General features: G+C 38.1%; 1 long non-coding RNA gene across 2 annotated transcripts in view; it reads right to left on the bottom strand.

Moving 5' to 3' along the window:
- The window catches only part of LOC135318854 (uncharacterized), a 259,627-nt gene extending 247,030 nt beyond the window's left edge, over window positions 1-12,597 (bottom strand). For both annotated transcript variants that reach the window (XR_010377240.1, XR_010377241.1), the window contains exon 1: window positions 12,479-12,597. This is a non-coding gene — a long non-coding RNA (uncharacterized LOC135318854). The remainder of the gene's footprint in view (window positions 1-12,478) is intronic.
- Between the last annotated feature and the right edge of the window lie 3,620 nt (window positions 12,598-16,217).

Below are 16,217 nucleotides of genomic sequence, written 5' to 3' on the forward strand. Positions count from 1 at the left end.
ATTCATTTCCTACTTCCCACTCAATAATATCAACAGTAACAATGATCATGACAATTACTTTCTGGGTATGAATAAGGACTATTCATATTATCATTAGGGGTCTAATTTGGGTATAAGACACACACACACAAAGGCACTGAATCTTTAGCAGTAAAATTTTGGCAAATGGGTACAACAGCTGTGTCACCCAGACCCACTGTGCTACAGAACACTGGCATCTCCCCAGAAAATGTCCTGGTTTCTTTTCCCAGTTACAACTGCCTCACCACCAAGGACATTGTTTTGATTTTTCTCCTGCAATTAGCCTTGCCTGTTCCAGAATTTCAAATAAATGAACCATAGAATTAATTTTTCGAAATTGTTTTACATTGGCTCCTTTCGTTCAAAGAATGCCTGAGGTAATCACTCACGCTGTTCCATTGATCAGAAGTTCATGCGTAACGCTCAGCAGAATTCCACTGTACAAATATCCTGCAATTTGTTTATCCATTCTCCTAATGACAAATAATTTCCTAATTACTCCTTTAATTTCTTCTTTGACCCAGGAGTTATTCTGAAATGTATTCTTTTCTAAATTGCCAGATATTTCGGCTTTTCTACTTTTTTAGATATTAATTATTAATGATTTCTAATCTAATTCCATCATGGTCAAAGAACATACTCTGGAAGGTTTCAATCTTTGAAAATTTATTGAAATGTATTAGGACACTTTTTTAGGGCTCAGCATATGATCTACCTTGGTGAATGTTACATGTTTACTTGAAAAGAATTTCCATTCTGTATATGTTGGAAATATCCATATATATATCTACATGATTAATAGTGTCAAAATAGTGTCAGGCCAACATAATTAATAGAGTCAGTCATTCACATCCTGTATATCATCACTGGTTAGTTTTGTCTCCTTGTTCTACTGGTGGTGTGGGAGTCTCCAACAATACATGTGGATGTGTCTATTTTTATTCCATCATGCCACTTCTTCCTTCATGTATTTTGAATCTCTGTTATTAGGATCATATGTATTTATAACTTTTATGTTTTCCTGATACACTGCACTGATAGTTTTATCATTCCAATGTCCCTCTTTACCTTTGGTAAAACTTGTCATCGAGAAGTCCATTTCCCCCCACATATCATATAGTCACTCCAGCTTTCTTATTATTAGAGTCTGCATGACATTTTTTTTCCAAATTCTAATTTTCACCCTGTTTGTGTTTGTAATTAAATATGTCTCTTATAGGCAATATATAGTTGGGTCTTGTTTCTTTAATCAGTCTGAAAAATCTTTGCCTTTTAATTGGAGTGTTTAATCATTTACATTTAATGTAATTATCATTATGATTTGAATTAGGTCTGCCATTTTACTATTTGTTTTCTTTTGGTCTTAATTTGTCTTTTGCTCCTTTGTTCCTCATTTTCTGGTTTCTTTTGGGATAATTCAATTCTTTTTTGGTATTTCACTTTGATTTCTCTATTAGCATTCGGCGTTTCTTTGGAGTTTTTAAAAGTAATTGCTCTAGACTTTGCAATATGCATCTTTAAATGAACACAATCCACTTAGTGTTAATATTGTACTACTCCACATAAAGGAAACTTGTTACAGTATAGTGATGTTTTCACTTGTTCTTTGTGCTCTTCTTGTTATATACGCTACAACTATCCACATTATAAATCCCTCAATGTTACAATTAGTGCTTTGTTGAAGAAATTAAGAAAATAAAACATGACTGTGTATTTATAGATTTTTAATTTTTATAAAATATTTAACTACATATTGACAGCTCCAGTGATCTCCATTCCTTCCCTCAGATCCAAGTTCTATCTATTGTGTTATTTCCTTCTAGCCTAACAAGCTTCTCCTAGTATTTCGTACAGTGTAGGTCTGACTCATTTTGTCTTTCAAGAGTAGATACTCCTCCAGTTTCCGTCTGATTTTGGCAGCTCTCTCAGTGACTTCAAATACTCGGAGGTTTTGAGGGAGTAAGGGATGACACATTTTATAATTGTTATCTGCAGCTGGCTTAGTCTGACCAAGCCACTCCACCAGTACTGGAAGCTGAAACCCACACTGTTTATATTTTAACACACTAAATGGTAGTTCTATTCATTCATTGAAGAAACACTTATTAGAACTTAAAAATGTGCTGCACATTAATGAAGGCAAAGCTTATTCAAGGAATTCCAAGTGATTTAATATCATTAGAAGACAGAGTGCAGTCTAGGGGAAAAATAGCTACACAAACACGCATGCATTTTCTCTCAGAGGTGATAAGGAACTGTTAATGGGATTTAAACAAAAGAGAAACATAAGCAGGTAAGAATTTCTAATATAAACTAAATAAAATGATGCTTTGTTACCTAGAAAAAAAAAAAAAGAATTTCTGCGAGACCAGTGGCATGGATGAAGAAATTTACAGAGTAAAATCTATGGGTAAAAAGATAAGCTAGATTACTCACAGAATTCATGTGGGTTCGAAAGGAGGAGAGGAAACCAGGTAGGAGGCAGAATCTGAGGACTGATTTGGTTATTGAAAGTAAAGGTGATCTGATGACAGATATTGATCTCAAATTTGATCATTAAAAATTAACTTAAGTTCTGAGTATTTGCTTCTTCTAAGCATTACTGATACAACTGTCTGAACATGCTGGTACATTTCCTCGACACATATAACAGGAGATCCTGCCATCCGCTGTGTGCAGAGGATATCAAGCAAGTAGGGACACAAATATATCATATGATCAGAAGCCTAGCATCTCATTTTAGGAATTACTCCCTGGAGTTGTGGTTCTTAATCAAAGCTGCTCATAAATGCCAAGTATTAAAAAAAAATCACTGATATTCAATCCCCACCCCCAGAGATTCTGATGTAACCAGTCTGGGGTTTAGCTTGGGTATTGGGGGTTTTTAATCAGTGTTTCTGAAACTTCACTGTATACCAGATTCAGCTGGAAGACTTGTTAAAGATTGCCAAGCCCCACTCCCAGAATTTCTGATTTAGTAGGCAGCTAGAGTAGGGCCTGAGAATCTGTATTTCTAACAAGTTCTCAGGTGATGCTATTGCTGTTGGTCTGGGGACCAAACTTTGAGACACACTGTCCTAGAGAGAATCAAAAGTCCCAGTAGGCAGTTAAAATTAAATAATGCCATAAATTAAATAATGCCATAGGTGCCCTACTAGTTGAAATAAAAATTGCTTTGACTGACATGAAAACAGATTAATTTTGAATTTACTTGCAAAAGTTTAAGTGACAAGTAAGTGATAGAAGCCATAAGGACAAAATACAAAGCCCCAATAAAGATACAGAAGGATCAGTAAAAGAATAATAAATACAAGAGACTGTATTTAAGAAAAAGTTGAATGTAAGCTATCCTGGTGATTAGAGTTGAGGAGACTATCTTTCAAAGAATGTCACTTGGTGCTCTTATCTTCTGCAGAGAATAATTCAAGGTGAAATGTAGTTTGAGACGCTGATGAACAATTTTGACAAATGTAAGAAATAATTCTTCTCAAGGACGGTGATGAAAGAAAGCTGACCAAGGCTGTTTCCAAGGCAGGGTATCTGTGTATCTTCCTTCTAGAAGGATTTGAATATATATTTTCCTGGAATCTGTGTGTGTGGTATCTGCAGTTCCTGTCCATGTTTGCTCCTTTCTTCCTTCTAAGTGAATTTAGGAGCTCACGTTACACAGGGAAAAGAAGTGAGTAGGCACAGGCTAAAAAAATTAATTCAAAATTATAAAACTCATGCCATATTTTTCTGCCAATCAGTCATCTTAAAGGAATTTTTATTTGCCAGCTTAACTTTGGCTTGAACTAATTTACAGACGTTCAGAGTTATTAATGCCTTCTTAGATATGATCATCATTTTTAAACATGACAACATTGTGAATTTCTCTCAAAATAAATGTGATTTTACTAAACAATAGATTACGGTAGGAAAAAAATAAGGTAAACCGTAATTACTCATGTATGCTGTCAAGTCTAAAGGACCTATTCAACACAAACAGCAAGTGATGTTATCTCCAGTATTTTACAGTGTTCTTTCAGAAAAGAGGCATTTCCTGTTATTTCTTTTGCAGCTTATCTGCATCCTAAAACATAACAACTATGGGTGAAATCATTCCAAGTCTGAAACAGCTATATATTTATATGCATACCATTTTGTTCTAATGAAATTCCTACAAATACTTCGTTGTTTTCTTTAAACTAAAACCTCAAAAATGACCTGTGAGAAAAAACAGCTGGTTAAATATATTCTGTCAAGCATATTAAGTTTGTATTTAAGCACAAATAGCCATTTGACTGGCTACAAATAATGATCACTGAAAGTAATTCACTCAGCTACATGTGACATTTATTTCACATACTTTCTATTCTTTCCTTCTTAGTCATTCTCCATTATATTTTCCTAAGCTTACTTTCTCGTTAATTGATTTTCATTTATATGCTGTTCAAATACTATAAGCTGACATAAGTTCTGTAGGGAAAAAAGTGAGAAAAACAGATACTGGATATATAGATGGATGTCCATCCAGATAGATGGCCATGCACAGATGGATGGGAGACAGTGAGTTACAGAAGAGAGAAACAAAGAGGAAAGGTAGGGGGGGTAGCCAGGGTGGGAGGGAGAGAAGAGGCAGGATGGAAGGAAAGAAGGAATTTCTACCAATAATTTTGGGTTATAAAATCTTTGGATTGGATTCAAGAAATGCCATTTAAAAATGATAGTCTGTGTCCCTGAGTATCTAAGGGAGACTGGTTCCAGGATGCCCATGGGTACCAAACTCTGTGAATGCTCAAGTCTCTTACATAAAATAGCTTAGTATTTGCACATAACCTATGCACATCTTCCCACATTCTTCACATCGTCTCTAGATTACTTAACAGTTGACTGTTGAACAACATGGGGATTGGGGCGCTGACCCTCTGAGCAGTCCTGTAACTTTACAGTCGTCCTGTGTATCTGAGGTTCCTCATCCTCAGATTCAACAAATCGCCAATCATGTGGTGTGTGAACGTAGATATGAGTATTCCTACTTTATTTCCATTTGATCCTGAATATTTGTCCATGAAATTTCACATTCTTCAAAAACATAATTGCAATGCAGACATATTTAATTAGAGATGAATGTACCAAAATTTGATCTCCGTTCCCACTCTAACTACCCCCAAACTCCCTCTTCTCCTTCCTATGCACATTTTCCAAACATTTGCTATACTCACTGTCTCTATTTCCTTGCTTCCCTTTCTCTTCTCAACCTACTGAAATATGCCTTATGCTTCAATGTTGCACAAAAATCCTGTCATCAGGTCCACAGAGGGTTCCAGTGACTGTTCCTCAGAACCCGTCACCCCTCTGCACACACCTGGGCCTATTCAGCTTTCGTATCTTACTGAACGGCACCATCATCCATCCAAAATCCATGATAAAAGCTAAAACGTGAGATTTAGCCCTTAAGCTTTCCTGTTGCTCATTCCTATGTCCAGTAAAACACAAAGTTCTGCAAACTTTAACTCTCTTCAATCAATCCACCTATTTCCACTTCCACCCCCGCTCTCCCACGTATCCTCTCTTGACCGAACTATCACTATTGAATCCTGACTCTTGTTTGTTCACGAACTCTTCCATTCCATTTTCAACACTGTAGTAAGGGTATTAATTTAAAAGCAGAAGTCTGTTGGCGTCACTGCATCACCATGAATTCCTTCGGGGCATTATGTGATCTGGTTGAGAACTAAGGCATAAGCCATCAGTGGGAAAGGTAATGAATCCAGGCGGTGCAAGCCAACTGCGGGTCTACACTTCTGCTGGGACAAGGGGTTTCAAAATAACCACGATAGACAAGAGTGACATCCGCCAGGTTCAGAGAACCCGGAAGGTGGACTATCAGGCCAGTAAAAGTCAAGAGATAATTTTCTTCCTTTTTATCCCGATTGCCCCTTTCTTCTTTTCCCTTCCCTCATTTTGACTTCAAGGCATCAAAAACTAGGAAGCTAGGAAGCTAGGGAGACGGAGGCTGGGGAGTGGCAACGTGAAGTGACCGTAACCACGCCCATCCTGCTACTGGCAGTGAGACCATGCCAGGACCGAGAGTTGAGAAAGGCTGCAATTCTTAACAACGACAGGAATTCTTTTTCACATATTATCATGAAACTGAATTAGAGCAATAAATTACAAAATTCAAGCTGTTTCTATGTCTAGAATAAACTGGAAGACTTTTTAATATTTAAAAATGATCAGAAAATTCACTGAGCTCGAAATGAGTTTTCATGCAACAGGTAGGAGTAAGTTTAAGCAGGTAATAGTGAAAAAAAATAAAGGGATTTCTAATTATACACTGTGAATCTTTCTTTTTCAATGCACCAGTTTGGGTAAGTGAAATACACAGAATTTAATGATTGAATGACAAGTGGGAATGAGAAATCAAGGACAGTGAGTATGAAGCCTGAAGTTTTAGCTCCTATCTTGGGAGTAATAGGGCAACCTTGAGAGTGAAGCCTTGAGACAGATAGCGAAGCAGAAAGATGGAGTGGCTCTGTGGCCTTGGGAAAAGTGGAGCCATCACATTAGCCCCGTACTTCTTACCTACAGACTCATGTTACATAAAGAAAAAAAAAAAATAGATCTCTGCCACTTTTTAAGTAGATTGACTATATGCACCAGGACTCCCAGGGCAAACCGAGGTTTATGTCTACTGTTACAGTGTAATTATTATCAGAGCCCCTTTTACTCTCAAAAGGGTCTTTTTGGGATTAAATATAGCATACATAAGAGAGATTAAAGATACATGAAACAAAAATTGACACCACTGCCAAGGAGAAATGAACGAATCCAGCTGGAGCTTCAATGCCCCTCTCTGCATAAGTGATTGGACTTGTAGACCAAGAATCAGAAGTAATACAGAGGAACTGAACAACACTATCAATCAACTTGACTGCACTGACATTTACAGAAAATTCCACCCCACCACAGAAGGATATATATGCATTCTTTTCAAGTGCATGTGGAACCCTTACCTAGGTAGATCACATTCTGAGCCAGAAAACAAGGCTTTCTAAACTTAAAAATATCCAAACCATACTATGTTCTCTGTTCACCATGTAAATCCAAGGTCACAGAAAGAACTCGAGAACATTCAAAAATGTTTGGAATGTATAAAGCATAATTATAAATAACCTATGTGTCAAGGAAGAAATCAAGAGGCAAATTAGAAATTTTTTTTGACTGAACAAAAATGGAAGCACAACACATCAAAATGTGTGGTGTGCTGCTAAAGTAGCACTCAGAGAGGAATTTATAGCTAAAACGTTAAATTGTGAAAGATAGAAGGTCTCAAATCAATGACACCTTTTACCTTAGGAAATTTTTTAAAAATACATTAATCCCAACCTAAAGAGAAGAAAATAATGAGGATCAGTATCCATGGAATAGAAAACAGAAATTGAGGGAAAAATCCATGAAACAAAAGGTTGATTCTTTGAAAAGATCAATGAAGTTGATTACCTTCTAGCCAGGCTGATCAGGGAAGAGAAACAGAAGGTGCCAGTTGCGAATACAGGAACAAGCCCCTTGCTGATGACCGCACATATTTAAAAAGGAAGGAGATAATATGAAACATTCTATGCCAATGAACGTGTGACAACTTAAAGAGATCCTGGAAAGGTAAAAACTACCAAAACTTACTCAAGAGGAAATCAGTCATCTGAAGAGACCCACATCTATTAAAGAAATTGAATTTATAGATGAAAAATCTCACCACAAGGAACCCTTGAGGTCCAGACGGCTTCAATGGTGAATTCCACCAAACATCTGAGAAAGAAAGAATCCAATTCTGTACAATCTCTTGGGGTTATTTCAGCAACAAAAGATTCATTTAACATTAAAAAAAAAAACCAATCAATGTAATTCACCATATTAAGCAACTAAAAAGGAAAAAACATATACATGATCATTTCATGAAAGCTTTCATCCTTCTGTCATATAAAGAACTGCATATGAATGTTCATATAAACTTGGTAGTAGCCAAAAACAGGAATGCAAATGTTTATCAACAGGTGAATGGATAAACAAAGTATGGTGTCTCAGTCTTCATGATGGGATACTAGTCAGCAACAAAAAGAAATGAACTTTACATCTATTCAATGACAGGGATGCATTTCAGAATAATCATGCTGAATAAAAGAGGTCAGACCCAAAGGAGTACATACTGCATGGTTTCATTTACATGTAATTCTAGAAAGTGCACACATTTGAGAGAGAACAGATCAGTGGTTGTCTGGAGACCGGGGAGCAGAAGGGAGTGACATGCAGAAACCTCGGATGAGGGTGATGGATACCTTCACAATCCTGATTGTGATGATTATTTCATGGGTGTGTGCATACGTCAAAATTTAGCAAATTCCATAGTTCAGATACGTGCAGTTTTTTGTATGCCACTTATATCTCCAAAAAAGCTGTTAAAATAATAAATGAGTCTACAAATTTTGAACTCCCAGTCTATCCCTTCCCACCCCCCTGTAGATACTGACAGGCATATGCAGAATAGATAAACAATATTATACTGTATAGCACAGGGAAATAGATACAAGATAGCTCACAGGGAAAAAAAATGTGACAATGAGTGTATGTATGTTCATGTATAACTGAAAAATTGTGCTCTACACTGGAATTTGACGCAACATTGTAAAATGACTATAACTCAATAAAAAATGCTTAAAAATAGTAATAAATGAATCAATCAGTCAACAGATAGATAGGTAAATAAATAAGTTTTGTTTCAAATTCCTTGTTCACTCTTAATTACATTCAACAAACTACTGCCCTAATGGTATAAGGAAGATAATGATGAGTGAGATCCAGTCCCTACATTTAAGCTGGTTACACTTAAACACAAGGGCTAAGGTGGGGCAAATGCAATTTTTATCAGACTGTGATTTGGAGAAGGGGGTGAACAGGAGGGTGGGAAGGAGGAGAAGGAAAGAAGAAAGAGAATGAGCACGAAAAGAAGAATGAGCCGAGCACTGGTTAACCAGGGCAACAAGCATTCACTAAATGTTTATCATATCCCGGGCACTGAGCTCATCCTTGAGAAGACACCCTTAAGAAGTCAGCATACAAGGAGATAAACACACACATGGACCATGAAATACACACTGAAAATCAAGATTTATAGTAGAGTGGTCTGGTGGGACAAAGGAGAAAAGGAATTCATTGTGATGGATCAGAAACGAACATTTGACCGTGACCTTAAAAAAAAGAGTATTTCAATGAACATCAAGACTGGGAAGAACTGTTCCTCCTATGGAAATAGCAGGAAAAACTCCCAGACGTGAGACAGTTTATCTGGTGTGACTGGAGAATGAAAATTCCTCTTGCAGCACTGGCAAACCGGACACATAAAAGGACAGAAATGGAGAATTAAGTTGGAAAGGTGAGGCTGTGATGATACAGTGAAAGAAAATGAACCCCACAGTAAGCAGTTTGGAACCAATTCTACAAGCACTTGAATATTCAAAAACAGCAGCATGACCACCAATGGTTCTAATCAGTTATAAGATGGGGCACAAGCAGGTTGTTAATTATAATGATTATGCCACTCATATTTGTAAAGCATATAGTTTTAAAAACTCAATCAAGATTTTCTCTATCATAACATCATACTTATTAACTAGTTTTCCAATATTCTTTCTTGAGTGTGAGGGTCGGATGTACCACCCCAATTGGTGACGTGTGGAATTTCAATAATCTTTTAGTAATCACAGGAAAGTGTCAAAAAAGTGAAGTATAAAACATGTGTATTATGGCAGGAAAATTCTATGTGTATATATCCACAGAGAGAAGGAAGAGAAGCGTTGATATAAACAGTGGGATGAGATGAGAAATTCTCGAATGCATGAGGAAAGGATGAATAGCTGGAAAGAGTACAAGAAAAGTTACCACATATGAAAATAAAGGTCAAATGTCCATATCTGTATACAAGAAGTTCTAGAAAAATGTAAGGAGAAAAACAGCATAAGTTATTTGGAGGCATATGACCCACAGTTTCACAGCAATATCACACAAGGACACATAAACAAACATGAATTCACATGGAAAGATACCAAATGTGCCAAAGAGGTGATAAATAAATCACATGGACATGTTACAGTAAAACTTACAAAAGTCAGAGACAAAGGAAGCAGCCCAGCATCCCAAGGAGAAATGGCAGATCACCTGGGCAGGAAAAGCATCCTACCAACACGTTTTAGGAGGCAGGAGGCGTCTGGCCAACACTAGGTCTAGCTCTAAAATTAGACAAGATATTTAACTTCTCCGTAGCTTGGTTTCCTCATTTATATAATACAGACCATAATAATTTCCATAATTTCCACATCACAAGATTGTTGGAAGTACCAAATACAGTACAATCCATGAAACCCATAAAAACACAGCCAGGCACATTAGTAGGCACGCTATGGCTATGAACGATTATTGTTCTCAGATTTCTTGGTAGCGATATTTGATGGAGAAACACAGCAGAATAACATTTTCAAAGTGCTTAAGAAAAGACCATCCGTGTTAAAAGAGTTTTATATCCGTCTGAATAATCACTTAAATACAAGAGTGGAAAGACAGAAAAAATATAATGAATATAAGAAAGAAAGATTAATATATCAGGCAAGGCATTAATAATACTGCAATTATATATGAACTTGTAATTATTATTCATGCCCCTTCCAAAATGTACTGAGAGACTATTGTGTGCCAAGAATGATTTTAAGTTCTTTACATAAATTAACTAATACAGCATTCACATCAACTCCATGTGGAAGAGAGAGGCTCACCAAAGGTCACTCAGGGTGGATCTGATAGGTAGTCGAGAGTCACCTCCATGATAAGCCTCCTTTGTAAGATCTGTAAATGCGAGACAGGTCTTAAATACAAACCATCTGTTCCTTGTTCGCGTTCTGAGCCTTTCCTCCATGAAAGCTTGTTTACAGACTTTATCTCTGAGAAATGGTCCTTGAGGGTGATTTCAGTGGAGGTAGAAACCTCTGGTCCTAAGGAGCTTCTAATTTTGGCTACCTGCCCTGGTGTGTTCTCCTCTACATAAAAAGCCAGTTCGTGGTTGAATCCAGTTATGGATAAAACCAAATACCTCCCAACAAAGGACTGGTGCTAACTGTTAAGCACTCACAGGGAAATGTGAGCGTAACACGGAGCTTTACTGTTTTATTTTTTAACAAATCATGCACACATTTTTCTAGCATGCAAGTTATAGCAATGGATGACTAAATATTAACGTTAGAGACCTTGACTTTTTCACTGGTTAAGAAATAACAGTGGTTGGTTATCTACCCAGAGCCTTAAGGCTACAATCATGTGAAAAAACAGCTAAAGAAAACTAGCTTTAAAAAAAAAACAAAAAAAGCAGGCAGATTTGAGCATGGCCGCAGTCACCTAACCCTAGCTCTGCAGGGCTTAGGGCGAAGCTGCTCACGTCCTGCACTTGCTCTCTTGACACAAAACTCTTCGGTGGAAGCTCTTTCCACCCAAAGACTATCTGCTCTAAAAAATTCTTAAGAATCTCTGATTTTAAATCTCCTAAAAGGACTCACATATCTTCTGTCAGTGGGTTAAACTCTGTGTCCTTTCAGCTGGGACACATGAATCTAGGTATTTACTTTCTCGAGTTTAACTGCTGCCCTAGTGGTCAGAATTACCTGAAAATTCCTTTCCATTGTGGGTCCTAGGCCATTTTTTTCTTTTTTGGTGTATTTTCCAGATAACAAAGACTCTGTTTCTTAGGTCATGTAGCGGCCACTTGGGAGAATATGAAGCAAATGCAACTCAGATCTGTTGATGGCAAGACTGATTATATTGTAGGAATCCCTTGCAAGTGTTTCGCCCCCTCTGCCCAAAGCAAGGTAGAGCCCCAAATTGGGAGAGGAATATGCAACCTTAAAGGGAGACCTGTGATACGTTTTTATGGCCAGAGTCAGCGAGTGCTCATTTGAGTTTAAATACACCATTGACTTTCTTTCTCTGCTTTTCATGAAGATTGGAAGTGATAGGAACAATACGATTTCAGAGTAAACAGCAAGGGTTTGAAAGTTCTCTAGTAACTCTCCCAGTACCATGAGTACCTCCAATAGTGGAGAGAGAGGCTGGAATTCTCTAGGTTGGAAACACAAAGTCAAGTAACTGCTTTGCTGTAGTCATTTGTCTCTTCCATAGAATAGAGAGGCAATTGTGAAATCTGAATGTCTCTCGCTTCCTGCAATCAACAACCAACAGAGGAGAATGAAAGGAGTAGTGACAAAAAACAAATCTGCTAGTGACAAGGCAGCTTTCCACCAGAGATACACTGTTTTCAAATCGGACCAAATAATCAAAGCATTCTTGGGAATGCATTGGGAATCTTAGGAGACAAAGTACACTTAGCGTTTGGTAGCTTGATGAAGAGAAATTGAAATAGATCCAGTGTGAGACTTACCCCATCACTGAAGGCCTCCCTGGCGTCCCCAGTTTCTGAACTGACAGTCTTAGGCTTCAGCAGCAAGGGAAGTGTCCACAGGATCTCAGCAGGACGTCCAGGTTGTTGAACTCCCCCAAAATACCATCAGAAAACCTTTCAATAAAAAGAGTTACATTAATGGAACTTACTGCAGTAAGGGAGAATCCTATTTCGACTGACTCTAAGCAGCATCTTAGAAGAGTTAAGTCAGAAGCAGAATCTCATTGGGACTTTGGGGTCTGGACTCAAGCAGGTTACAGTGGGTCTGCAAGAGTGGGCAACTGAGCAGGACTGGGCAGAGTTCAGGGTGCAGTAGTTTAGGATTGGTGACATGGGGGAGTGAGGGCCTTGACAAGCAAACTGCTATTGACAAGCAGGCTGTGTGTCAGAGTTCTGTCTTCAGTATATAGATTTGTGGGCATTTTCTGAAGCAAACCATGGACTTAATTATTAGTTTACCATCTTATCTTTCCCAGGCTAAAGTTTCCTAGAAGGAATGACTAATTCACATTGACACAGGTGTCCCATTTTATTTAAGCCTTGATCACAGATGGTCTCAATTCTCAAAGACTAAGACTTTAATATTAGAGGAAATAGAATTTCAAATAAAATCATCAGAAGTTACAAAAATGGACATTATACACCAGTAAAAGGAAAGTTAGATTAAAAAGATACAGTCATCATGAACATAGACGAGCAATATAGCACAAATTATATAAAGAGATAACTGAAATAATTACAGTTAGGAACAGAAAATACAGTCAATAATTATAACTAGAGATTTCAACAAGGCACTTTCAAACAAAATTTGAATACTATAATTAATAAACTCAAACTTAATATCCAACTAAAAGCACGGAGAGAATTAGTTCCAGGAATCAACCATGTACAAAGTCACAAAGAAAGCCTCAATGTATTTCTAAAATCAACATCATTTATCACTAAGTTAATAAAATTAAAAATTAATAACAAAAATTCCATAAGTCTGTGAACAAAAAATAAAATAAAATAACTTTTCATTTAAAGAAAAAAAATTCCATGGAAATTCAGATAAATATACAACTGCTTGACAAAGAAAGCATAACAGACCAAAAGTGGCAAATGTATAGGAGAAGCAGAATTTAGATGGAAACATATTTTTAAAATATGTTCATCAGAAAATAGAAAACGTGACAATGAATATATATATATGTTCATGTATAACTGAAAAATTGTGCTCTACACTGGAATTTGACACAACATTGTAAAATGAATACAACTCAATAAAAAAGTTTAAATTAAAAAAAGAAGAAAATAGAAAGCCAAAAGACAAACAATCTAAGCACTCAAATGAAGAAGTCTGAAAAAGAGCAACAGAGTAAAATTAAAGAAGCAAGAAGGAAGGATAGGTGAATTCAGAAATAAATGAACTACAGAAGATTGTCATAATGGATACTGGAAAACACAGAATGAATATACTGTTGGCACCATGTGCCTTCAAACACCACCTCCATGTAGAACAGAAACCGAATACATGAAACAGACAAAAGGTGTCACTCTGGCTGGGGCCTGAGGGGAGGGCAATCAGAGCCCTGCTCCCTAACCCCCTTTCCTCAGTTTCCATCCACTGAGAAACATTTCTTGAAAAGTCAGTGCTTAGAACCTGTTGTAAAACAGGTCCTGTATGAAGCTAGTGATGGATTCACAAACCAGGAAAAAGAACCTTCTGAAGCTTCTAAATATACTGATGGCAGAAAGTACTTTCAGAGGGTAAGCAAGCAAAACCCAAAACAAATAAACAATCAAACAAATAAGCCCTGAAACCACTAATGCAGGATTGTCTTCTGAGATCCTCGACTTTTTTTCACTCAAGTACACTTTTTGCCAGCATTTCATTTACTTAAAATAATGACAGGAGGAGGAAGACAACACTTTTGAGAGAGAAAAAAAAAAAAAAGTCTGTATGTGCTTACTGCTATATTTCAAATAAAACACATACTATACTTAATATGATACGTTCTGATTCTGTTGACGTCGCGGTCTTCACCCTATGCTAGGCCCCGGGAGGGTTGGAAATGCCTCAGAGTCCCAACTTGGTTGCCTGTCACCATCCTGAGGCTCACTTCTTACTCCAGACCAATTAAGCGGAATCTCTTCTGGTGCACTCAGGCACGTGTGGTTTTGAAATCTCCTTTTGGTATTTCAAGTGCAATCAAAGTGGAGAATCACTGTAATAGGGAATGGTTACAAAGAGGCCCCAGTGTCTGCTTAAATCCTACCCCAGTCTGTCCTTAGCGCTTCCCTTTTCACGGCTTCCTCAGTTATCTGAAGACAGATATGACAAATTGATCAAACAGGCACACAGCAGGCTTAGATAGCGAGAGGACTACCACAGCCACGGCAGCAGCATCCCAAACCACCTCAGCAAGCTGTGATGATGGACTAACTCCGAGAGGAGCGAATCCAATAAGGATAAACAACAAAGCTCAAACCTTGGGCACAGTACACCGGCTTCAAATGCAGGGTGATGCAGCCGTGACTATACAGCAGTCCACATGAAGAAAATCTTGAGGAATTTAGTTGACTTTTAAGTGTGGTGTGAGTCAACACTGATTCAGCTGCTAGAAAACAAACCCCATCTGAGGCTGCATCAGCAAATGTATGATGTCTGGACAGGGAGGACCCTTTCTGCATGCTTGCTGGAACACTTTAAGTCCTGAGTCACGTTCTGAGGAGTATACTACAAGAGGAACATGGACAAATTAGATTATGGCTGAGGAGGGAACTTGGAGTTGTCTTTAAGAAGGGGTGAGGGTTGCGATATTTAGCTGAGAGGAAAGCTGGGGTAGGGAGAATATGCCATATTTTCAAAATATTTGATGAATTCACATAAAGAGGTTAGATCAGATTCATGGTGTAAAATTCAGAAGTTGAAGCAACGGATAGATGGAAGTGTTACCCCGAAAGGGGAAAGGAAAAGACCTCAGTTCATGTCTTACCTGAAAGGTACGAATTCAGACAGGAGATGGAGCATTGTGTAGGGAACGATTTTGAAGGGTTTATTTAGCAAAGGGAAAGTACACCTCCCAGAACGGGAGGCGGGTTGATCCACAGGAGGAAAAGCAGTGGTCTTTGTTATGCCCAGTCTCTTCTTCCCTCACTCGATGGTCTTTTGGTTGACTGACGGCTCTTGCCCCTGGAATGCTTAGTCATGTTTGTCCCCTTTGCGCATGTCCTTACCCATGATGCACACAGAAAAACCCACGGGGGTTGGGGGTGGGGGCGCAAGGCTAATTGTATTACAATGAGCATGGGGTCATGTCCAGTTAAGTCCTTGCAGCTACCAGGCAGTTTCAGCTGTCAGGTTCTAACCCCTTTTCTTGCTGGTATCCTTTGGAGGAGGTAAAGCCGCTTTACGCTGAATGCGGGCATAACACCATCTTCCAGACCATCCTGCCTCTCCTCCACCTATCTCCCTGCCCTCACCCATCTAACTACCTAACAGAAGTAAACACTTTTCAACCACGCTGACCATCAGAAAGGGAATGGGCAGCCACACAGATCAGCAGGCTCCCTGCCCTAGGTGCTATGTGAGGCTGCAAGTCAATCAGGGCTGAGGGGAGTTTCAGAACTTGTGGAGCACTGAATCAGATACGACGGTCTCTTCTCCACCTAAGATTTTATGACCACTGCATTTAAAAGTTACTCGGGAGTATGTGTGAGACTTTTTCTGTTCTGT

The sequence above is a fragment of the Camelus dromedarius genome, chromosome 22 (genome assembly GCF_036321535.1).
Source record: "Camelus dromedarius isolate mCamDro1 chromosome 22, mCamDro1.pat, whole genome shotgun sequence".
Classification (NCBI taxonomy): domain Eukaryota; kingdom Metazoa; phylum Chordata; class Mammalia; order Artiodactyla; family Camelidae; genus Camelus; species Camelus dromedarius.